Here is a 26,902-nt window from a genome sequence, read left to right as displayed (position 1 = left end):
TAAATAATTGGTGCCCAATAATGAGAGTGAAATTAGGAAATAATTTAATCCTGGAGGTAGGTTATCAGTCAATCCCAGTAGGTTCAGAGGTAACAGGCATAGATAAATCTGCCACATGTCACAAGGGATAGATTTTAAAGTAATAATTTAAAAGAATTAACCAGAGAAAGAGGCTTTCTTTGACTGGGGAGGAATTAAAAGATGGCAAAGGCTACAAATGAATATTGCTTTTATTGCAAAAGTACACAGAGATAAACTCATCCCTTGAGGAGTGTTTCCCAACTGAGTGAAGTGATTGTATGGAACAAAGGAGTCTTAATAATAATGAGCAATAATCGGCTCTTACAGCTGACCTTTCCCATAAAATCCCCTAAGGACTTAATGCACGTTGAATATTATACCAATTTGAAATAGTAAAGAGGATTGTTAGGCATAGGAACTATTTCAGATACTGGAAAGACCCATAAACTGTGACAGAGAGAATTTTTAAAGGCTACCCAGGGATTACAAAGCAAATGCCTGTAGGTATTGGATAGGTAACATAAATGAGTAAAGCTGGCTTGCTGTAACACAAATAGAAAGTTTTGAGTGCCCTCTGAAAGATTTTCAAATTTAAGCTGTTTTAAAAATTTATTTTAACTAAATTAAATACGTTTGAAGGCTCTTGGGTCCCCCCTCCCTACCATGCTTTCAACAGTGACATTTTATTATCACATAAACTAAAATGTTCAGTTTCATGACTTGAATCTGTAAGTCTTACCATGTCACACAGTCAACTTACCTGACATATTTACTCACCAGGTAGAGATTGATTCTAAATCCTAAGATCTCCCTAGACATCTTTCACAGTTCAGAGTACTATGATGCCCCCAAATCTCTCCTGAACTTAATAAATTATCAAAACTCTGCTCATGAAGAACCTCTCAAATCAGAACATTGTTTATCCCCTGAAGGAGGCTTATCTGGCTCTTGCTCACTGTGAACTAGGCAGCAGGTGCCCTTCCGCAAGGCTGTCAGAGGGCTGAGAGGAAAAATGAGTGACATCAAGATAAGGCCTTTTTTTCTTTTGTTCTTCATAAAACATTGGCCCAAGAAGGCATGCTTTATCTAGTAAGTAATACTGTTTAACTTGTAGTTGAAAGAATGGAGAGTATGACTTGCATATTGATGTGGGAGATAGCACACATTTTTATGTATAGGAGGAAAAGCAACCACGTGTACTTACACACAGAAAAACCAATAACAAGTAAAAATGAAGTGTAGAGAAGTTTAGAAATAGACAAGCTGGGTCAATTCTATGGTCAGTAGGAATACAATATCTTGTGCTGTCTTCTGGGAGACTAAACAATTTCTGGCTTTGGGTAGAGACGCAAGATTGAAAGCTGTGTTTAGTGGAATCACAATTCCAGTGCTTAGATAGGAGGTGAAATTCTTACCTCATTTGTTATGAACTGTATTTGAGAAGGCAAAGCTCATAGGCTGCTTTTCTTATCTATAGAGCCAACATAATGTTGTTTGAGGGATTGCAGCTGCAAGAATTTCAATAGATTAAATAACTGAATGTCGTACAGTGGGTAATCCTTAAAGAGTTTGTCATATTTTTCTTAATGGAGGCCCATGAATATGCAGGAGCTCATGTTTAATGGATCTTTCTAGTTTAGTGCCTTGAGTGTGAGTTTTAGAGTCAGAAAGGTAATTCTATTATTTGGAACCACTAAATGTTGAAACTTGCTTATTGTTTGTACATCTTTTGAAGCCCCTTTGAAAATTCTTATAAGATTCTCTATATTGACTTAAGTTGATTTTAACATAATGTTAGTCAAACATACTGCAACAGAATAGATAAAATCTCATTTGCTAATAGTCCTTAGATAAGCAGAAAATCTAAGAAAACTCACTTAATATATTAAAAACTACAAATAAATTATGTTGCTTTGCTGACATGACATTTTTGACTAAAATGTGAATGAAATACTGAGTGTATCATAGTCCTGAATCTTAAACCACAGTGTACTATTTATCAACTCAAGTCTCATCTCGCTTCTCCCATCCCAAACTAAAATTATCCAAGCACACAACATAGAGCCATCAGGATCTGGTTACAGTCTGCATCTTAAGATAGACTGGTACTTGCTCAATGCTTCATGCTATTTGGGATATATTTTAAGAGACTCTGTGTAAATACATAAAACAGTAGACAAGAAAGCAAATGTAGATAAAGCATGCACTTTGAAAGAAGCAAAATATTATAATATAAAAATACTTAAAGATTATTCCATTTGTTTTCTTTTTAATGTACAATTTTATCATGGAAGTCAAATTGTAGAAATGATTTCCAGTACCCCCCCACACACACACACTAATAGTTGTTATTTTTTATTGAAATTATTTCAATGACTCTTAGAGGATGGACTTCATGTGAGGCTACCCTGAAGTGCTCTGTCATCACACAGAGTCCATGCTCCAGTGGGAAATTGCTGGCAGCCATTTTGGCAAAGACCCATCCAGGGTCAGGGAAGAAGGCTGATGAAGTAGGTGGGCGGCTTGCAAGCTTACTCCGGATGCTCAACCAGGGGGTGATTATCCAGAAAAGTCACTTTTAAATTTGGGGAGTTGGTAAGCACACTCTGAATTATGGCTTTAATTTGCTTCTATTACTCTACCCTTGGTTGACGTGATAGCCTTTTGGAGATTAAAAAATAATGTTCATTCTAACTTGTAATGCTTCCCAGGAATTGGGGTGAAAGATTATAAAATTAACATTTTACTTTTTTATTTTTATATTAAATTTTTTTACAAGGCAGCCCACCCAAGTTGATCTCTGGCTATGTTGTGACCATTAATCAGGAAGTTAAGGCTGACTCTGGCTGATTTCCACTGCTACAGTTTTGACTAAATTTCTTGCCCAAGGAAATGTTTAGAAAATTCAAGTCTCAATATCCTTTCTTAAATAGTGTTAAAATACCTTCCAGAATATGGAATATACTATATTTCTTTCCTATGTTGCTGAAGATATTTTCTTTCTGAAATATTCATGGGCATTTGATTGGCAAATAAGGAGAATGATGATTGCTAGCCCTTAAAATCTGTATATCTTTTGCCATTAATCTATAATTTGAAAGTATGCAATTCATAAATTTTAGGGTGAACTTAATGTAGACATTTCACTTCTGAAATATTGAATATAATCAAATATATTTTTACATATTTTAGCTTATCATTTTTATTATTATCATTACATTGCCTTCCATTTTTAAAAAGGTACTTGTTACAGTCGATTAGGAAGACAAGATATCAGTTTCATCAAATACACAGCTATCAGAAGTCAGAATATGCCCCAGCTATTGTAGAATCTGGTGCAGCACTTTTCACAGATATTTCTCTCCTTACATGTGACTTGTGAATAGCTTCTTAAGAACATTCTCCTCTGACTAAATCCCTTTTAAGAGAAGAGTGGTTATCTCTGAACAAACCCTACAGAGTAGTCTTTATTTTAAAATTTATTGCTCCAGAATTGAAACCCAAGATCTTTAAGTCTTAAATTCAAGTGATTTCTTGAATAATAGGATTTTTTTTTCTTATTTAGCTGCTATACTAACAATACATTATGCCCAAACTAACCAACTGTATTTCCTGAAATGTCTAAAAACTCTATGGCTGTACTATTACCTTCATCAACAATAGTTAGCCTTGTTATAAATCACAATGTGTCAAAACAAAAACAGAAAAAAAAACACCCTAATCCCTAGATCTGTTTATACCACACACATAGTTGAATCCATAGAGAAAAAGTATTTGCCAAAGTAGATGTGGAGGTGTTGCTGGGGATAAATCCACTGATGGTGTAAATTGAATGAAAACATTAGGATGTGAAAGAGGGACAATGATATAATACATCTTTGTTTATTTATCATACTTCAGGCTTACTCTCAAGTGAGATTTTCTTTAAAAATTACATTAATGAGCAAGTACCATATGGCTTGCAATGAAGATATTGCAAGAGTGGCATAAATCCAGCTGTCCATTTTCACTACATAAGCAAGTTTTATTTGCTGTTTAATTGTTTTTTGTAAAGGAATTTGCTTATGTGCTAAGTACACACAAAATATTTCATTTTCTTTTTATATGGTTAATAATGGATATTGCATCATCATTATTATTTTACATTTACACGGCACCTTTCCTTTGAGTAATTCACATAATTTATAACCAAATCACAAGCCCATTTATGTAAATATTTTGCATGCCTATTTAACAACATTGAAGCTTGCCATGTGTTCACACTCATGGAATCACAAATAGTTTATAGAGGGTCAGTTATGATGAAATGGATTTTATTGATTTTATTTTCTGTTTATTCAAGCTGTGGAATTGGGGAGCAGAGGCAAAACAAGTTAAATAGTAGAAAATGTATCATTACAACCTCAGTTTTCTAACAATAATGTATCTGCCAGGGAGAGGAACAAAAGAAAAAAATTAGGAAGTGATTTTTTAAAAAATTAAATCATTTATTTATTTAAATTTGTTATACATGATGGCAGAATTCAATTCATTTCATATTACAAAGAGGGTAATGTCTAACTTATTGCATCATAATTCCTACCCCTTTGCCCCCTCCCTTCCCCTCTCTCCCCTTTGCTTCATCTAAAGTTCCTTCTTTCCACCCATGCTACCCACCCTTCATCACCATTATGAGTTAGCATCCTCATATCAAAGAAAACATTTGGCATTTGGTTTTTAGGGATTGGCTTACTTCACTTAGCATTATATTCTCCAGCTCCATCCATTTACTTGCAAATGCCATGATTTTATTCTCTTTTAACACTGAGTAATGTTTCATTGTGTATATATACCAAAGTTTCCCTATCCATTCATTCATCCACTGGAGGCCATCTAGGTTGGTTCCACAATTTATCTATTGTGAATTGTGCTGCTATAAACATTGATATGGCTGTGTCCCTGTAGTATGCTGATTTTAAGTCCTTTGGGTATAAACCAGGAGTGGGATAGCTAGATCAAATGGTGGTCCCATTCCAAGTTTTAGCAAGTGATTTTTAAAATGGTCTCTGAATCCATATAATGAATCAATGTAATGCCTTTTTTTTATTTTTAGAATCTCCAAATATTCAAGTGATTTTCAACAACCTTTTCAACCTAGGTATTGATAAGATTGTGTTTTATTGTCTATACATGCAAAAATATTTTACTGAGTGCTAACATTTGTCTGAAACTTTATTATACATTGGTATTGGGCATTAAAATCAGAATAAACATTAATTCAGAATTAACAAGCTTTCACTCTATCAGCTGAGTCAGATCCGTAATATTAGTATTTTATTTATAGTGTATTTTATAAGCTTTTGGTCTCCATGCAAATTTTAAATATTGAGATACTTAACACAATAATATGTATTGAGGCTTCTTTTAGAAAATTGAAAGATTTGACAACATTGAGCTCAGATTTCTTCATAGCAATTGTTTTATGGGGCTATTAGCCATGGCCCCTTTAGAAGGGCATGTCCTCTTTAGTTGCCTACCTCTCCCATCACTAACTGGAAATTGTTAATGGAGCATTATGTTTGAAGCAAGGAAAAGTTAAGAACAGAGAATTATGCTAGGGAAATAAGATGAATGCTGTAGAACATCTGAAATTGTTTAGAGTTAATATTGTGGACTATGAGACTTTGGAAAACTATGAATTAGAAAGTGAAATAATTTCACTTATATTTTAGAAAAAATGTTCTGATAATAGCATGAAGAATGGTTGGAGGGATTGATAAATGGATAGGACAGACTAGGTGAAGAGACTGTTGCAATAATACATGGAAGAATGTTTAGAATAGAAAACTAAAGAGACAAGATTTTATGTTTAACTAGATATGATGGGTAAGAGACAAGTCAGAATCTATGATGAATGCCATGATGTTTTTCTTGTGAGTCTAAATAAATGGTTGGTACCATCAATCAAATGGAAGAAGAGATGAACAAAAGAAGTCATTTATTTTTTTAATATTTTAAAGTTGAAGTGTTTGTGGCCATCCAGGTGGAAATACATTATAGGCAGATGAATATATGACTCTGAAGTTCAAGGGTGTAGAGGTTATTGATACATAATTGTAGTTAGTACACTAGTGGAGGACAAGAGCAGGAGGAAATCCAACACAGAAATCCAACCACTTTTTTGTGGAACATCAAAGAAAGAGTAGTGAAATATGATAGGAAAAGTCATTGTTAAAGTAAGGAATTTTTTAAATGGGTAGAAATAATATATAGTAAAGTGTCGATTGTAGTTGGCAATTGGATTAGATAGATTAGCAAAGCAAAAGTGGAAGTTTAATGAAATAAAATTAAGAAAATGTAAATTAGATGTCCATTTTCAGTAAATATGGCATGATAGAATACCCAGCACAGGAAGATATTTGCATTTACCTGGGACTTTATGAAACAACACTCTTCTTTAAGACTTTGTAATCATAAGCCTGTATTCATTCCAAATTGGGAACTCTGATTTGTACTACACACATAGTTGAAGAACCTCAAGCCCTGACATTAACATAAAAGTGATCATAAGTTGATAAAAACCTCTTGATGTTAAGCAAAATCAAACATGAAATACTTCTAGGTGATATAACTTTAACCCAAGACTTGTAGACCACCATAAATAAAGTTTTATTTAACATGTTCCCCAAATTCAAATAATCAAAACACTCTTGCAAACAATATATCATGAGCAGGAGTCAGAAGATATGACAAACAACAGGATAAACCACTAAAATCTTCCCATCATGGAACAAGTGAATTGAAACCACAAAGTAAATGTGTTATCTACAACTAAAATATAAGAAAAAAAGTGATGCTATATAAAATGAGTAAAAATATATTTAGAATTTATAGAAATGAAAAATAAAATCATTGTCTTAAAAAATACTCAATAAATAGTAGATTAGATACAATTAAAGAAGAGACTAGAAAACTAGAAGGTGGATCTTTCTTTCACAAAAGGTAGTAAGTAGAGATAAAAAGAATACAAATATGAAAAGAAGCTTATGAACCAAATAGAACGTAAAGGGAAGGACAAACATATTTTAATTGAAGTTGTAAAAGATGAGAAAAGAGGTAAAGTTGGGTAACCAAGACATCGTTTAAACAACCAAGCATTTGCTAGAGTTATTGAACAACAAATGCTCCAACTAAAAAAATCCCAAACATGACAAATAAAATCAAATCTTTACTTAAATATATAACAATACAATGTACAGGAATGGAAAAGTAATGTCTTAAAAGCATTTGGAGACAAAGATCTTAATCCACAATAGGAAGTGAATTAGGTTGACAGCAGTTTTCCTTAACAATAAGTGGAGACATCATAATAATATATTTGACAGGTTGGGATAAAACAATCTATGATTCTATACTAAACTAAAAACTATCATTCAGGAGAGAGAGTAAAATGTTTTTATTATCAGATAAACAGAAATCAAGCTTTTAAAAGGCTTAACAGTGTAAAAGAGGGTAGGACAAAGGGTAGAGATATGAAGTGGACACAGAGATGGAAAATAAATTCAAGGTTGGAGAAGCTTGGTAACGTTCATAGAATGAATGAGGGGAATGGATAGAGTAAATAATAACAATGGCAAAAGACAGAGAGAGAGAGAGAGAGAGAGAGAGAGAGAGAGAGAGAGAGAGAGAGAGAACAGAAAATCATTGTTATTAAAATAGAAACTATGAAAAGTTATGTGGCAGCATGGAGACAAGATAGTATTGTATATATGAGTAAGTGAGGGAAAAGAAAGTAACTTTGAAAAACTGAGGGGGAAAATGGAGACAAAGCTGACCAAAACTTGGAAAATAATGGATAAGGGATCCTGAGAATTGAACTAAAGTTTCAAAGCAAAATTCCTTATGGAACTACCCTTACCATTTCTGTTCTTGAACTAAAGAAAAATCACATTTCTAGAACTATAATAGTTTCTGAATTTTACACAGATAGCTTTGGGGAAGGATTTTTAATGGGAATTTTAAGCATGTGGCCATCTGTGGCTTTGGAAATCCAAAATCAGTGATTCCAAAAGTAATTGCTTTACTCTGGAGTGTCAAATAATTTTATTCAGTTCCCTAAAAATTTATTTATTTCATAGTGGGAAAATATTGGAATAGTAATTTTTTCTTTCAGAACCAACATTTAGAGGCTGGCTGGGATGCTGAAACAAGGACGAGTCAGTTGGTATGTGAAGAGTGCGGAACCAGAGACTAGCTCGGCAGGTTGAGTGCAAAGAAAGATGGTTCTTTTGGAATTTTCTGTGTAGCAGCGTAATCGAGACATACTTAGGACAGTGAACTTTGTTTCAGTGATACCTGATAATTTAGTTTAAAATTTTCCTCCCATGTTTTTGACATTCCCATATCTTATTGAGAAACCTATATACACTTGGGAGACTAAGGCAAGTGGTCATACTGGCAAAGGGGTCAAGATGAACCAAAGAGAGCAGCTGTTCCACTCAGGAGCAGATAAAAAACAGCTCCAGCTGATGAGATTTGGGCATTCCCTGGAGCATGGATCTGGATTTGTTGTATAATACCTTGGATGACAAAAGCTTCGAGGACAAGATAGACCTCTTACAATCACATAGGGTTCAAATTGTAATTATGGCTGATTTGGATACTGGAGGAAAGGATAACTTAGAAACCCAAATACTTGGATTAGAGATTTCAGAATCATCTTTAAAATTGTTTCTTAATTTTCATTAAAACTATAATCCTTCATATGCAGAAGACTTAGAATCCTTAGCATACTCTTCTAGTACTTTTAAAAAAACAGTATTTTACAAACCCTTTTATATTCTATATAATTGTATTTTCAAGTCTTTCCAACATTAAGTTATTTGAGGGGAAAAAATAAACATTTTCCTCCCCACTTTCCCTACTTCAACATCAATATGAATTCAAATCTTGAACTGTTTTTTACCTTATATATTATTTCTTCTCATTTGATTTTTTTTCCAAATCATCCAAAATCTGCTTCCACTTTGCTTATTAGATGTGATCTCTAGCTATTGCAACCACAAAAGCCCACACCCCCGCTGAGCTTACCCCTCATTTTTCTTTTAACACAGTCAAATTTATTCCACCTATATTGTTTTGTTTCTGCTTTTTCTGTCATCTAGAATTGTCTTCTCTGATTACTCAAGTCTTTTATTTACTTAAAGCTCAAGTTCCACATCCTCTCACGACATTGAATATCATATATCTTTAATCAATTACTTCAGGGAGGAGAAACACCTTAGTACTATTTGCATCTCTCACATAGCTGGCATTAAAAAACGTAAAACATGCTTAATAAATTCAACAACTTGTGGTTGAATGATCCATATAATGTCTACCTATTTTTTTCTTCTTCTTCTTTTTTAATTGGTGAAGAAAAGGGTAGGAAAATACTGGTATCTTACGATTAGGCAAAGACCTATGGTAAATATGAGAGAGAAAACTTGGTATCCATATGCATAATCTTAGCTGTAGGCACCAAAACCAATAGATTGGTACAATTTTTTATTCTAAATGTTTATGGGATTGACTAAAGAAGATTAAATTACACCAGTAAATCTCAGGGGACTCACTATTTGGAGTAACACAACTGAAACCATGAAATTAATAGACTTTCTTCTCCCACATATCTTTCAACAAAGATTTTATTTTGTGTAGTTAAAATTGCATGTATAGCAACTAAATTTCATTAGGTTTCCTATATATTTCTTTTAGTAGTTATGCATGTTTTTTGTGTACATTTATCTATTATCCACCTATCTGGTCTATCATCTTTAGCAAAAGTTGAATTCTGGACTGTTTTACCTTGTTGCTAAGGTTTGGATGTTGTTTGCCCATACAATATTTCATGTTGTGGTCTCAGGTTGGTGATATTAGGGAGTATTGGGATGGTGATACTAGGAAGAGTTGGAGCCAAGTGGGAGGTCCTTGGGTCAATTGGGAGATTGCACTTGGAAGGGATTATGAGATCCTGGTCTTTCTCTCAGGTCTCCTGTTTTGAAATGTCATCTTTTTCCCCACAAATATGTTACTGCCATGATATGACATAGATAAGAGGGCCCTCAACTGAGGCCAGTATCATGCCCTTGAAATTTCCAGAACTGTGAAAAATATAAACCTCTTTTCATTAACAGTTAGCCCATATCAGGTATTTTGTTATAGTAATAAAAATTAATAAATATGCTTATCAATATTTATTTAAGGTCTCTCTGTTCAGCAGTCTTCCAACTCTCTTTGTATCACTTGGATTATTTTCATTGCTTCAAAATATTCCCACATTCAGGCTTCATTCAATTCTTTTTAATATAATTTTATTTCATTTGTTTATTTATTTTATATGTGGTGCTGAAGATTGAATCTAGTGCCTCACATGTGCTAGGTGAGTGCTCTACCACTGAGCCATGACCCCAGACCTTAAATTCAGTTCTTTCTGTTACGATTTGGATATGAGGTATCTTCCCAAAAGCTCATGTTAGACAACACAGGAATGTTCCCTGATGAAGTGATTAGATTGTGAGAGTTGTAATGTAAGCACTGGATTAATCCACTTACTCGATGAATTAATAATTTGAATGGATTGCTGCGTGGTAACTATAGGCAGATGGGACTTGGCTGAAGGGAGTAGGTCATATACGCCTGGATCCTACTTGTTCTCTCTCTCTCTCTCTCTCTCTCTCTCTCTCTCTCTCTCTCTCTCTCTCTCTCTCTCTCTCCTTTCGTCCACTATGCCATTCCACCATGATGATCTGCCTTACCTCAGGCCCAGAGTAAAGGAGTAGGCAGACTATAGACTAAAAACTCTGAAACAATAAGTCCAGATGAACTTTTCTTCCTCTAAGTTTTTCTCATCAGGCATTTTTGTCATAGCAATGAAAAGCTGACCAACACACTTTCCTTCTACATCAAGTCCATAGAGCCATCTTCCCCTCCCCTAGCTCTGTCACCCACTGATCCTACATTCCTATAGTCTGAAGTATGCAACTCCGTACTAGCTTATGGTGTTTTGTTTTTTTTACTTGCTGGATGGATATTTCTGTTTTACTCCTCTCTTGTACATCTAGAAATTTTACTTAGTTGCCACCCTTACTTTTCAATCTAAAAAATAATGTGTATGTAAATTCTTATTGGATGATTGGTTATAAATTAGATAACAAAAACAGCATTTAACTTTGATTGAAATTGAAGATAAATAGAAAGGTGGGGATGTTGCTATGAAACAAGCAAACAAAAAGTTTCATTATTCTGTCATTGCTATAGTGTACCATATAAATCACAACATTCTGAAAGAAAAGCAGTAGTAACAATGATACTATGTAAAAAAAATTACTTATGCTCACAGGTGAAAATTTCTATTATTTATCACATTTTTTGTAATATAGTCACCAGTATTCAATTTACAATTTATTCATTAACAGGGATCTTTCTTTTAACCCTTCTATTGATGTAAGTTACAATATTGATTTCTCCAAATAGCCTAATGGTCTATTTGAATTACTGGCAAACTCTACTGATCTTGTCTTGTTCTATTTGCAAACCTCATTTTAATCAATCTTCCAGATACTCAGCAGTCAGAAAGATTGTTACCAGTCTTAGCTTAAAAGGATTTGTGCTATTCCATGCCTATGTGCATTATACCCAAGACAAATTTGACTTCAGGGTTGGGTGTAGGCAGTTCAATATTATTGTGTTTAAAAAGAGATTACTTGGAATACAATGAATATGAATATGACAATAGGAATCTGGCTTGAAAATCAGAACATTGTCCAATTCTATAATCATAGAGTAACTGGAGGAGTATAAAGACAAGTTCAGGGCAGATCGATAACATTGCACAAAGAACAAATTGCAATAATAATATAAACGTATTTGAGAAACATTATAAAATCAAAGTAATTGCAAATTGCAATCATTAGAGCACTAAATGTATAATGTCAATGGCACAAGAATTAAATCTCTGGTAATAAATGAATGTTACAATGTGTTGCACACAGCAAATAGAAAACAGGTAGAATTTTGAATCTTCTTTTTTAATAGACATGTTTCTGCAACACAGATATGAACTCAAATAAATAATTAAGACAAAATTCGACTTTAGTACATATCATCAAATTATATCTATGCCACTTAGGGAAACATTAACATATAAAGATGGTCCACTGCCTTTAGAAAGTAGCTATAACAACCAAGCTGAAAATTGTCAACACAAACCAACATGCTATTCAAATGTTCTTGACACTAGTGGAAGATTTTCCAGCACTTGCTAGTGATATTTGGGTCATATAAAATAAAATGATTCAAACTATGGTTGTTCTATGTCTGCCAAAATTTTTATAGCAGAAAATATCTATAATAATTTCCAAGAGCAGTGATGCTTTGTGGGAAGAAAAAAAAAACCTGCAAGGATAGAAAGGAACCACTCCACAGAGGTGAGCTGCTAGGTGTTGCTCTCACTGGAGGAAATATGCACCCTTAGCAGAGTGCTGGGCTCTTGGGGTGCTGTCTGTAAGAAGGGGAAGTTGGATGAAGTCCTCTCTTAGGTGCTTTTCTTTTATACAGTTTCTTTTGTGGATCATCCCATGAGTTCAGTGCCTGGATGTGAATCTGATCCTTTGAAGGCAGTTTGCTACTAAAAATATGTAGTTATTCATTTTTTAATAACATGGTTGTGTAAATAGACTAGGGCTCATATTTACATGAAATATGGTAAAGGCTGCATTATACGTCAAGTGTTCTAGTGTGTGTCTTCCTTAAGATATTATTTTACTTAACACATAAACCAACTGATCACTGGGGACTTTGCTTCCTCTGAGTAGTTGTTGCTTGGAAAAGAGACATATGGTTGTATGCATTTAAATTCTTCATTAAAAAATGTTTACAGGAGGGGAAAAGTAATATACTCCAAAATGGGAAGCATTATAGAGGATTGCAGAATTCAGCTCAAAGAGTTTTATATCATTACTTTACTACTTAGAAATAAACATTATGTCTAAATAAGTTGTTTATACAGACTACAAGGAACTCACTTTCCTGAGTAAATATTTTGGTTGAAAGGATTCTCCAAACATTCAGTTATTCTAATTTACATAAATATAGGGAGAATGTTATTTAACCATATTATTATACAGATTTTTTAAAGATGAAAACATGTTTTGTTAGTGCTATATCATTTTAATGGAAAAGTATAGTTTATTTCATTTTGCTAGTTCTGTGGTTAAATATGAATATATTAGTTGTTAGAAATTAATTAAATTTATTTTGATTTAGAGTTTGATTTTATGTCCAAACTACCTTAGTAACCACAGTTGGCAGTGTGGATGGTGTTTATTCTGAAGTGGATATCTGTGGCTATAATTCCCTCTACCATCTTCTACCTGACATATCTCTGCTCTCATACAAAGGTCAAAACACTTAGAAAGAGAAACGAAGCCACTTCAATAAAGAAGCCTGTTCCATAGTTGGTGAGCATACTAAAATCCATCAGAATAAAAAAAAAATAGAAGTAAAAAGAATAGTCTAAAGAGCAGGACCATTCACCTAGAGGAGACCAACAAAGAATAGGTAATTGAAACACTAACTGATCCAAGAGCAGGAGATAGTATTGTTCCCCCACCTACCCTCATCCCAAGAAAAGCTTTGGGTACAATATTCCAGACTTTCTGCTAAACATTTGAAAAAACAATATAAGAAGGAAGCACTTATCTGGTTAGAGGCTTAATTCATGCTTCTATTGGCAATGAGAATTATTAGCAATGGTTCTCTTTTCTCCTGGAATTTATGGTCTAGTGACTACCATATAGGGAGACAGTTTTGGGTGGTCAAGGACACAGACTTATTCAAGAGTATGCTATTAATTGAAGTCCATTTTTCTACTTGTGGTCCCTATCCATATGCTTTAAAGGTAATGGCAAGCCCATACCTTACTCTGAACATGGTTTTCTCTTGGGCTTCATAGAGTGAATTTGTGTCCATGTTTCCTTCAGTCATCAGATCTGGTTCAGTAGTCATGCCAGCAGTTCTGATGTCTGCCCTTCCAAACACAGGGCAGGGCCTACTGGGGTCCTGACACCTGAACACCTGAATTGTTTAGCATGACATCCAGCGCCAGTCGTGATTTCTTTTTCTTTGTAAAAAAAAATGCTGATAATTTCAGCTTTGATGACCTTTGTTTGTTTCTTACAATTCTGCCAAAATGTTACTCAATATTTTTCATTTCCTTATTTTATAAGTTTATGCAAACTTATAAAATATATTTATAAGTTTATTTTTAAAAGGTAGGAAAATGAACAGGCAACATAGAGTAACACCTCACCCAACTTCTCTCACCACCTTTCTCTAAAAACAAGATGGCGCAGCAAAATAAATCAAAAAAGAGCAGATCAAAGGTTAACACTGTGACACCTAAAGAGATACAAATGAAAATAGTAAGAGTTCATTTTTCATTTTTCCATTTGGAAAATAATTCAAATTTCCTAACTCCCAGTATTGACAAGAATATGAATGCAAAAAGGGGGTGTTCTCCTTCACAGTTAATGGGAATGGGGTGGGGTATTGATTTGAATAACCACCCTGAGGGATAGCTTTTTAATTTTTTCATGTTATTTTATAGTCAATGTGACTGGTTTCTGTGAAAAAAAAAATATATGTGTGTATATATTTCTGAAATATATGTATATATGTCTGAAATACTACCAGGAAAAAACAGTTCTATTATTTCAATCATGCATAAGTACTCCTTTATACTATGACATTGCGATCACTCCTTCCTTCACTCAAACCCAGATAACTAAACTGTGTTTTCCACTACCATAGATTTGTCTTTAAAGAACACCACATAGATGGAGTCTCATATCATGGAGCCTCTGGAAATAATTTTGTCACACCACATGACAATGCTAAGATCCAGCCAAGGGTGTTCTATGGTACTATTCAGCAGTAGAGTAAAGCATTTTAATTTTGATGAAGTCTAATTTTTCATTTTTCTTCACAATTTCATTTTTCCCATATTTTTTAATCTATGTACTTCAAGAAAGCAACAACTTTTACTCATGCTTACTTCTACAAGTTTTATATTTTCATATTTTACATCTAGATCTTTTATGAAGTTTTACTTACTCTGTAAAGTCAGTGATGCTCCTTCCCTGTTTGGATATTGAGTCTATCCAGAATAATTTATTCCAAATCTCCCCTTTATTCACTGACTCGCCTTGAAATATTTGTCACAAATCTGCTGATCTGAGTGGGTCCATTTTTGTCTGTCTGTACCGTTGCATTTATCTATGGAACAGATCTATGGGACAGATTTTTCCAGTATTTCAAACTCTCACGATTACAGTACCTCTGAAACAAGTCCTAACTCTAAAACTGCTTTGTTTTCTATAGGAGTTTTAGGAACACTTCAGGAATTGTATTCTTCAGTTTTAAACTTTCTATTGTGTTCTTTTTCAAAATTTCTATTTCTCCGCTGAGAATACCTACCTTTTCATTCATTTCAAGTGTGTTTCCTTGAATTCATGGAGCTGTTACAACAGCTGCTCGAAAGACTTTGACTGATAGTTCTAAAATCTGGGCTGTCTCAGGGTTGTTATCTCTTGATTATCTTTTCCCCTTGAGATTTAGACACATTTTCTGCTTATTTTTATGTCAAGTGATTTTGGATTGCATCCTGGACAATGTGAATGTTATCTTGTGCAGATTCTGAGTCTTATTATGGTCCTCTGGAAAATAATACTGTTTTTGTTTTAGCAATTAACCTGGGTAGGCTCACTCCATAAGGTCTACTTATGTCTTCTGTGGGGGTCATTCAAATTTCAGTTAAGTTCTCTAAGTCTTTGTTATGTTGTTATGTTGTTTGGGTCTGCCTTACAATTGCATTATTGAGGGGTTAGGCAGAGAAATGCATGGACTTATATGTAGAATTAGCAGTCTCTTTCTGGAGCTTTGTGTTCTGTAGAACCTGTCTTTAACCTGTCCAGCAGAGGTTCTTTTTGGTTTCTTCTGGCCAAAGAGATGGGTTTTCTACCACAGTGCTTAACTCCTGCAATAACATATTAATCTGCAAACTGCAAAGTTTGAGAAAAAAATATAACAACGATTACTTCTGTAATTTTTTGACTCCCTAGCCCTATCTCTCTGCTACTGTTTATTTCCAGAATTTTCATCCAGATAGTTGGTTGTGTTTTTTCTGTTTTACTTCTTAATTAGAGGGAGGCATGGGCAATGGGGTACTATGTTGCTCTATTGGAACCAAACTTGTCTCTCTTCTTTTAGTAGTTGTTTTTAAAAATAAGTGAGGTACAATTTGTGCAACTGGAACATTTTAATTAGGTGTATATCCATAAAAATCTAGATGTGCAGGTTGTAAATCTATTTACTTTTATACAAACTGGCTTTTTTTTTTTTTTTCCTTTCTCTGATTTAACTTGCACTTGAAATTGTTGGTGAGTTAGAGCTATTTAAAGACCTCTAAGTGAGCATTCTTCATGTAATTTCCTAATCTTTTAATGTCAGGGTTATCAGAAGAACTGCTCCGTGGTGATGCTTTTGCTATTTCTTTATTAGTTCAGATTTGCTTTCTGATGATTTAATGGCTCCTACACAGAGTTGAGTAAGAATCGCCTTCTGGTGCTATCTGCTGTTTGCTCTGCCCTTTCCCTTTGGCAAGCAGCTGATTCACCAGGAGGGCCTGCCTTTACCTCTCACACTCCATTGTGTTTATTGCCTCTTACTGTGGGCCGCTCTCTTTCATTAAACCCTTAGTAATGGACGGACTATTATCTCACAACCCAAATCTACTGTAAATGCCTCATCAGTTTGTTGGATACTTACACTCTGCCTCACAACTTCTTGATCTTCCTTTTTGCTATGGCTGTTACTGCAGCAGCCGGCTGCACAGAAACATAACCTAATAACCTCTCACTGCAGCTGTGCCCTGTGTCTTGTGCTTTCTTTGCTAGGGCTTTTCTGCCCCTGTTGACTGAGACTTCCTGTGGAAGCCTGCTTAGCTCTGCTTGTGTGTGTACTCATACTTTCAACTGGAAAGGAGTTACTATTTCCTAAAACTCCCTAGGAAGTTTGTTCCCATATTTTACCATCCATAGAAATCACTTGGGGATCTTTAAAAGATAATGACTTCTGACTCTGGCATTCTTATTTAATCGGTATAGGGTCTCACCTGGGCACCACAATTTTTAAAAGTTCTCCAGGCGATTCAAATGTGCAGCATGTATGGCAAACACTACCTTGAGGGCAATCCTTGAACCATGGGAGTTGGGATCCAGTTGATGAATAACCCTTATTTCCACACTTGGTCATACACTTGTGAGGTACTCCAGTTATGTATCTAATTTTCTGTTCAATTTTGTATCTTTGAGTTGATGTCTCCTCCTTCCTTATTTTCTCTTCAAGACTCTCTAGTTCCCTGGGATCCTATAATAAACTGCGTAGAGATGCTGGTCTCAGGATCTGCTTTTGCAGATAATTCAGACAAGATGACTGGTGCCAGAAATGGTCCTAGAAGACCATCTGATAGCCCGAAAGTAAAGGGAACACACTATTGGTAAGAACAGGGCTGGTGACAGACTGGCAAGCAACAGAATGACAAGGAATGACTCAACAGGGAACTGAGGTATATTGAGATGGGGCACATAAGGAAGGTAAAGCAGCAGCTTAGGTTTTAATGACACTTAAACAGTATGGGGAACATGGTAGTTAAAGACTATGAAGTTGGCTGACTTTTGTTAATAAATGCAGAAGCTTTGAAAGAGAAACTGGTAGACTCAGGTCATCCAACAATGAGCTCAGGGCACACTGTGAATGTCAGTTATCTCTTCCCTTGCGGCCAAGGCCCAGGGTAACAGAGCTAAAAGAGGCTCATTGAAGCACCTCTGTAGGTTTCAATGCCCAAACTCAGGTTCGGTTAGAAAAAGATCGAAATTCTGGAAACCAAGATAGGGACATTTGGATGCATAAAACTAAGAGTTTTGAATGTCCAGATTCTCCTGAGTCCTCTGGATTAGGAAAATCAGCTTCCTTTCTCTTTGAAGTGAGTTGCCACCTTTTATCTGGAAACCTAGAATGACCTTGGCTGTGGTGGCTGTCCTACCTGATGCCTACTATCCTCTCAACACTAGCCTCCCGGCAGCTTCTTGGATTCAAGGTCATTAACTGAGGTCACTTAATAGCCCAGCCCAAGAGGAAATAATACACTCCTCTAAAGAACTGTAGGGGATGCCTAATATTTACTGCTGTGTGAGAGAGGATCTTGAGGGAATTGCACTAAAGAGAGGTGAATATAAGGCTGAGCAGGGAAGAGTGCATTGGTGTGACAGCAGCACTCCTGTGAAATGCCTTAATGTCCTGGCAAGGACATCTGGGGTTGGCCCTAATATGCTGCTAGAATGGCTCCTTGAAGCTTGCACACAACAATGGCCTGTAGTTAATGAGGCAGATAGACTAAAACTTCTGTGGCAGAGTATTAAGAAAGGGATCTGAAGGCCTCAGGGCAGAAAGGTTAGGTTAGGTTTACCATGTGAGAACAGAGAACTCTAAAGTCCACTGTGCTCCTTAGGAGGGCCACCCAACTTCCTTCATTAAAGCATTGAGAAAGGCACTGGTGAGTCCTTGAATTTTTTGAAAACTCCCTGAGGTTGTCATCTCCTCACATCAAGCCAGGGTTGAGAGAGAATACTGTCATTTGATTCTGCTCCTTAGTATCAGTAGGCTGGACAGATTCTAAAATAGCAGAGGATCAAGTAACAGAACTTACCTGGCAGCAGCAAGGTAATCTAAGAGGCCAGAAGGGCAACGAGGATGCACTGACTTGCAGGGGCCTGTGTCAGTGACTCATAGAGCATTGTGTTATTGTGGAAAAAATAGAGGGGCTATTGACTAGGATTTTGCTTGAGCTGTATTTAAAAAAAAACAAGAGCTGGCAAACGGAAGGCTGATGTCAGCCCCTGTCATGAAAAACTGTCATTCACTACCAGCTTCTAAGTTCTTAAAGGCACAGTTCATTAATTGGAGCAAAGGAAGGGCCCCTGGAAGAAGAGTATCGCAATGCCAACAACACAGTGTTAATGATACGTACCCCACCCAATCCTTCCTCCAAAGGACATGTGGCCATTTACCAAGGCAACCATATCCTGAAAACAGGTGAATGTGGTGCAGGAACCAAAGGATAGATGGTATGATTAACCTCTATCACTATCTCCCTAAGTAAACCACTTGCAGAATTCAAGTTTCTTGCCCTAATGACGGGGAAGGGTCTCACCACCAGGAGTTACAGTAAATATTTTAATAAACTGGAAGCCTTAATTATCTGGTCATTTTTGCCCTTGGGTAAGTTAGCAAAAATTAGAAGAGTTACCAATTTGGCTACTGGCAGGGTAATTGATCATGATCACCACGAAGAGCTAGACCTGTTGCATCACAATGGGAGAAGACAGAGCACAACTGAAGCCCCCAAGAGTCACCAGGATGTCTACTAATGCTTATGTTGTTGGTGATAACATACATGGATGATTGCGGCCACCATGGCTAATAAAGGTATATACCAGAGACTCCAGTCCCTCTGAAACTGAAGCCTGAATTACCATACCATATAACCTAATCCTCTTATAGTATGGCCAACAGAGAGGTCAATCTAAAATGGAAGTGATGAAAATCAACCAAGTTTTCATATACTTGCAGCAGGGACTGTGGCTTTTTCAACTGACCTTTCTATATGGAGTTTTTTCCTGCAGACTTCCAGCAAGTACCACCTTCAAGTGTGGTTTAGAGTAGTTTTCTGTGGTTATGAGTAGTGCAAATGGCTAAGTGGTGGAGTATGAAATGAGTATACTAGTATACTCATTTGAGTATAGTATACTAGTAAACTATAGTATGAGTATACTAGTAAATGAGTATACTAGTAAAATGAGTATACTAGTAAACTTATACATTGAATTGAAAGCTAAAGTGGGTTAAGAGAAAGGTATAGGCCAGAAATCATGCTGAGTTCACCTGATATGCTCTTTAAAAATACATAATCAGGAGCTAATTTATCACTATGAATTATTTTCATAAGAATTCAGGTCCAAAACATCTATCGTATTTTTCTATTTATAAAATATTGTTATTTCTTGGCATTCTTATTTTGAAAATTGTCAAAGCCTCAGAAAAAAATGACATTTGTTACATTGACTTTATCCTTTTATTATTTCTTGCTCCCTACTTTTTTCCTAGATTTTTATCTTTGATTACTTCATCATATAATTCTGAAGTCTAGACACACACAGAGAGGCACACGTTTACAATATTTTGTCACAACTAAGAAATTAGCAATACTTCCATAAAAGTCATTTAATAGCCAAGACAATCCAAATTTTCTCAGTTGCTCCCAAAATATTTTTTTTTCACTCTCAAAAAGTTTCAGCAGAGAAATATAATTAGTGGAGAAAAGAGAAAACATCATCTCAGTGACAACTTCCTTTGTTGATTGAATGGCACACCTCTGTCCTCCTCTGTTGGATGGTGGTGTTGTCAACTCCTTTGTGTACAGGGTTCTGATGTAGGTGAGTAAGCAGCCATGAAGTGAGTGTGTTGCCTTTTGTGCAGGAAGTGTGCTTGTGGGATTTGTCTACATGTGGGGAGGCTCTAGGAAATGAAGCACCATGCCCGTCCCCTGACTGCGCAACAGGGAAAAAGGATCTGATTTTTGTTCCTTGTGCTCGGGGCACATTTGAGCACTTATTTCAGATTTACCTTGATATAACAAATTGGTTTTGCAATTCCTCTCCACAGACTTTGAATCTCATCAACCTGCCAACAATAACCATTTTGTATCTTCAGGCGTTTTGGATATTTGCTGCATCTTTCTTTATATAAATTGAGTAATACACAGTTTAAGTTCTCATTGCTGACTGCAGTGTCTTTAAAGGTTATGTTATTTTTTTCCTGGAAATGTTTTTCTATTTCAGCTTGTGAAAGTTATCAGTGTCCTGTCCCCCCGACCCCACCGGATGCCCCCTGCATTCCTCTTTTTAGGCGCTTTTCAGAAAATTTGATGTATTTCCTATTTGTTAGACTATTTTTCTGAAACTCAGAGAATGCTATACCTATCTACTTTTATGATGTGTGAATTTTACTTTTCAAAACCTTTTCACAGATTTTTTTTTCAATTAAAAAACAAAGAAGGAGAATAATTGTTATTTTTAGAACAGGATCATTTGGAGAAATGTCTACAGGTTAATTTGAAGGGAAAATTAATGGTATGACTGCTGGACTGTGGAAATAAAAGGGAAAAAATTGACTGAATTAAATATGCAAGTATGATGTTCTAGAACAGCCTTTCAATTTGGGCATTGAAAAGACCAGTGACCCAAATTGGATTTCCCCGCTATTTTTTTAAGATTCATGGAGTTCAACTGTGTTGTTCCTGAGAACCATCCTTCTCCATCCTCAGGGTAAGTATGTAATTTGTAAGTAGGTCCAGGGTTGGCTCATGTAGCAACTGAGCCTAAAATAGAATTTTCTATTTTGAGTATGGTAATGGCATTAAGTGGGAAGCTGTTAAAAGGAGCAAATAATAATAGCAAATTTAAGTTTGAAATGTAATGATGCACGTAGTATTTTAATGTAATCTAATGAAACTAATGGTGTTTAAGCTTTGGCAAATGGTTGCATTTCCGTATATTGAATGAATGGATTCATTCTGTAGTGCTGTTAAATACACAAATAAAATCTCATGTTTAAAAAACATTTAAAACTTCAAAAAAAATACTACTACTAAAAAAAATACCCAACTTATAAGGAAATGGACTTGTTTAATGTGCTTCACATTGTAAGAGACCACCCAGGACTGTAGCTTTTTCTGTTATTCATTAGTTTTGGGCAAAATAATGGCATCCAACTTCATATTATAAGATTAAACATATAATACCACAATCTTTTAGGTATTCTGCCACTCTTATCCAGGAGCACTAGCTCCTAGAGACTTTATACCCTAAGAGGAAACTTTGAAATTTTCTGTTTTGCAAAAATAGACTAACAGCTTTATAAACTCTCCCTACCCCTTTTTACTCAATGGGCAGTTGTGGAGTGGTGGGGCTTCTGTATCCCTGAATAATTCCCTGAGACATGACACCCTATCATCTTCCTACCAGACTGTGCTGAGGCATAATTAGAAACCAACAGTATGTGTAATATCACTGTGTAATACACAGTTTAACATGCTTGCTGGTGGTCAGGGCTGCAGCCTGGCCTGCTGGAGGTGCCCCACTCCATGATTCAAATAAACTCCAATAATCCATCCCCAGCTGATGGGTCCACAGCCTGGTGACTATTCTTTGGCCAGGAATTGTGCCCTATCTCATTTCTCCTAGATGCTGTATAACCGAGCCTTCTGTCTTTGCCAATACACTTCTTCTACAGGATCATCAGAGAATTTAAAGAAGAAAAAAGTCCCTCTGAGCCATGACAGACTTTTCACTACAGGAATCTTATGCAAACATAAGTAAAGTGTCTGGGCCACAGAGGGAGCAGTTTCTGCTGTGACTGCTGACCTCTTTGAGCTGTCAGTCTTGTATCTGAGGTTGTCAATTCCAGCCTGGCATCTACCCACTGCCTAGCTCCTTGGACTTGATATTGCTAGGTAAACTGCAACCCCTATCTGGTAATGTTGCCAAATGCCTACTAAATACAGCTACTCAGGTTGTGTTTTCTTTTTATTTACGTTCTGAGACTGGTGTTCTCTGTATCTGAACACCAATCTCACTTTGTGTTAAAGATGAGAACCTTTGCTTTCTCTAATAATAGGTTTTAAATCAGGAGGCAGAGAACTTTAACTCAGTTGGCATGGAGGGCAGAATGTATGGTGCAGTGCATAAACAAAGACCTAGAAGGCTTTTGTCAGCTTAAAATACTCCCTGCGATTGTTTTTGATAAAATAATAATAATTACAGTGATGGCTGATGCTTGCCACTGAAAACCTGTAATTTCTAACAGCTGTGGCACAACCATGACAACTACTAGCACATATAAAATAAAATGTACATTTCCCTGAATTGAGATCACTCATATATGTAAATACCCTACTAACTTAATATATTTGTTTTTAATTAGTAATTTACCCAAAACACCATAAAGATTTATATATTTTCAAAAGTCTGGTTTTATGAACACTTCAGAGAGTTTAAGGTCAATGAATTCTTTAAAATATATTAATAGGCCTCATCAGGATATAAATTGTTAGATGAAATTGTTTATTCCATGATTCAAATCAAATAGATACTGCAAACCTAACATTGACAAAACAGTTATTCAATGGTAAGGATTTGCCATTTTCCTTGGCATTGGCACCGTTAAGACTGTATGGTAGGTGAAGGATTGCATGTGTGATTTTCATAGTAACCAACTACTGTATTACGAAATTTGCATTTGTACTGTCATTACTGTTTATCAAAGAGGAGAGAAAATCCTCTTTAGCTCTCTGTTTATTTTAATATTTTGACAGTTGTTACATGATTTGACACCGTTTGCTAAATAAATACCTACTCCATGCAAAGAAGGCACTATGCTTAGTATTAGAAAAAGTAAAAGAACCAGGTGCTTGCTTTAAAGAACTTCCAATTTATTATGAAAGAAAGACATATATAATTTTATTGCATTTAATTAGAAATAAGAGCATTAATTTAATTTGAAATAAGAGCTTTAAGACTGAAATAAATACATAGCTGTATGCATTAAGAGGTGACTGCAGTTTGATGCAACAGGAAAGGCTTCAAAAGGAAGAAATTAGGACTAATGTGATTATAAATGAATAGAGTAGTTTAAAACAAGGGTTTGCATGGAGAAGAAGAACTATATTTCTCAGAATTAGAAGGAGATGTTCAGGGAAGACAAACCTATGGCAGGCATTATGGACACAGAATGAGTCTTGATTTAAGAAGAAGAAGGAAGAGAGAGAGGAAAGTGTGGGCCAAGGGAAGGATAAGAATGAAAGCGTGCATGTGAGAAGATTCAAATTGTGCCAAGTAGACATTATTCGCTTGGGTGAGACAATAGAGTACATATTTATTTACTTCTTATTCAGTGTAGAATCAGAATTAGGGACAGGACTAATTTTACAAGTAAATTTATATTAGAACGTGATTATGTTCCTTTGATGCCTACTTTTTCTTCAGGAGATTTCATTATTATACATGTAAATGTAAAAAATTATGTGTCAATCAACACAATGAGCTAAATCCTTCCTAAGTTGGTGTGAAATCATAAATATGTTTGAAAACAATACTGCATGCTGATTTTTCATAAACAATTTGATATCCCTTCACAGCTTGGATGAAGCTGCTTTGCTCAACAGGGAGGTAGTGAAAATACACAATGTTGTGGCCTCTGGTCCTGAAATAAAAATAGTGGTTTGATTAAATGCCAGTTGGTTGTAAATGATAACCCACATAAACAGTGGGAAATCATTACAGTTAAGCAGTGAATTCTAATTTAATTTTATGGCCTTTGGAAAAAAAATATCCCCTAGGCCAGTCAGCAGACGCTAAGGAATGGTGGTGGAGTGGGAGCTGGAGGGTTAGGATTCGGCTGGGCCAGCACTGAGGGGGCCCCTGCCTGCTGTGTGTATTTGTGTGGACTTGTCCCTCTCTTCCTCAGATGGACTTATTTTATTGTTTGATCACTCCACCAAATTCTTGTGTTTGATGTCCATGTGTTTCAGTTATTTATTATATTGCTGCATGTAAGAATATCTCCCAAACTTAGCACCTTTAGACAACAACCATTTTTATTGTATATAACATTTTTTTTTTTTTATGGCAGGAATTCCATCAGGGCTGAGATCGGTGATTTTTCTCCTTCATAAGGTGTAATAGAGGGGTCCCTTGGTGATATTCATCGGATATCTTGGCCACTCAGAAGGAAACACTATAGATTAACTCAAAAGAGGCATTTCGATGCTGACAGCTGGAAGGCTGGGTTCACCTTGGCCTGGCGCTTTCCCCTCATGGTGACAGCTCCTCTTCAGAGTGTCTCTCCAACATGGCTGTCAAACTCCTCTTGGAGTCCAGGGTCTCCAAGAAACCAAAGTGGAAATTGCCAATCTTTTTAACGGATAGATTGGAACTGAAATAGCATCATTAGTCTAAATAGTCACAGGCCAGCTTAGACTTAAGAGGAGGATAAATAGCTTTCACCTCTTAATAAGAAGGCTATCTAAGGAACTGTGATCTTGTTTAATCTACCATACCACACACAAAACAGGGTCTCCTGGAGAAATATCTTGGGAGAAATAAAAGATATTAATATGTGTAGATAAAAGTCAACAAAAATTGTTTATGGTGCAACTTTTCTTTACATGGTTCATTGAGCAGATGCAACCTAGAGCAGTTTACAATTGTGTGAAGAAAACTCTAACAAGTGGAGGCCTCTATGGATGTCTATGAATATGTGGTGTACAGATCTGAGATTCTGCTTGGTCTTAGCCTCCATCCTTCTTTTTCAGGGGGTGGGGACTACAGATTGAATTTAGGGTCACTCGACCACTGGACCACATCCCCAGCCCTATTTTGTATTTTATTTAGAGACAGGGTCTCACTGAGTTGCTTTGTGCCTCCCTTTTGCTGAGGCTGGCTTTGAACTTGCCATCCTTCTGCCTCAGCCTCCTGAGCTGCTGGAATTACAGGCATGCACCTCCATCCTTTTTGTGACTGCTTGGGTTGTGCTTATGTTCTACGGTTGTTCCTTGTTAACATTTTACTTGATATATATGTCCTGGGATTTTATCAAACACTAACCTATATAGCTTGCTTGTTGCATTTTATGGATGTGTATCTCAGGCAATAGCTGCAATACACCCTTTTTTTCTTGGCAGCACACATACTTTAAGCATCACACTGCTTCTCCTAATCCTGTTAAGACCGTCTATTTTGGCACTGACTGACAGCAAGTGCAATAACATGTAAAGGCGCCTGCTGGCATTGATTTGGCTTTGCAGTCAGAGAAGACAAAGGGAGATTACTTTTCAGCATTTTGTGCAGGGGTTGGGGTTGTTGATCTAATCTTCTCTACACAGGGGCACATATAAAGAGGCAAGTTGTATTAGGCAGGCATCTGGAGCTGTCTGGCTTGGAGAAAGATATGAGATATCAGAAAAAAATTAGGCAAAATTAGCACACATTCAAATGGTGCCAATACAGGTGTAATGTTGGTTGATTGCTGGAATATGTCACATAGCAACACAATCACACTCAGTAAAGGAAGAAAAAGTTATAGATATGATGTGCAAATAGAAAACATCATAGGTCATTTCTTATGTATCCATGACATACTTGGATTTATTTAAGCACTTATAAAACTCCCCAAGATTTCCTTTCAGGTATTATGAAATGTTTTGAATCAGAGGAAGAAAGACAAAATAAGGAATGAAAGTCAGTCTTTGCAAATTTACTCTGGAATTACTTCCCTTCCTTCCATGCTTCAACTCAATAAGAATTTATTAACTTATCCCTGTCTGTTCATGTTTTTTTTATTCATACATTCAACAGGATTTATTGAGTACCTGCTACTTATCAGGCATTCTTCTAGGAGTAGATACTTGCTCTATAGCAAAAATTGACATAGTTCCAGCCTTTAAGGAGCTTCGAGACTATTTAAAGATATCAATCAATCAATCATAAATAAATAATATATAGTTACAATTGATATAGGTGTTATGTAAAATATTAGCTCAGTGTTATTTTACAATTCAACTTAGAATTCCAGGGGGTTTTCATGACAGTTTATTTCTTATTCTGCAGCTCAATCTCATTGTTCCATGTTGGGAAGCAATCTTGGCATCTCTTTATAAGCAGAAATTCAGGGACCTAGTTTTCTACAT

At 35.8% G+C, this 26,902-nt stretch overlaps 1 long non-coding RNA gene across 1 annotated transcript in view; it reads left to right on the top strand.

The window, feature by feature from the left end:
* Positions 1-2,535: 2,535 nt before the first annotated feature.
* LOC143642130 (uncharacterized) overlaps positions 2,536-26,902 on the top strand; it is an 82,434-nt gene continuing 58,067 nt past the window's right edge. The window contains exon 1 of the long non-coding RNA XR_013155595.1: positions 2,536-2,616. This is a non-coding gene — a long non-coding RNA (uncharacterized LOC143642130). The remainder of the gene's footprint in view (positions 2,617-26,902) is intronic.

The sequence above is a fragment of the Callospermophilus lateralis genome, chromosome 9 (genome assembly GCF_048772815.1).
Source record: "Callospermophilus lateralis isolate mCalLat2 chromosome 9, mCalLat2.hap1, whole genome shotgun sequence".
Lineage (NCBI taxonomy): Eukaryota > Metazoa > Chordata > Mammalia > Rodentia > Sciuridae > Callospermophilus > Callospermophilus lateralis.
This window is presented reverse-complemented; position numbering and strand designations above follow the sequence as displayed.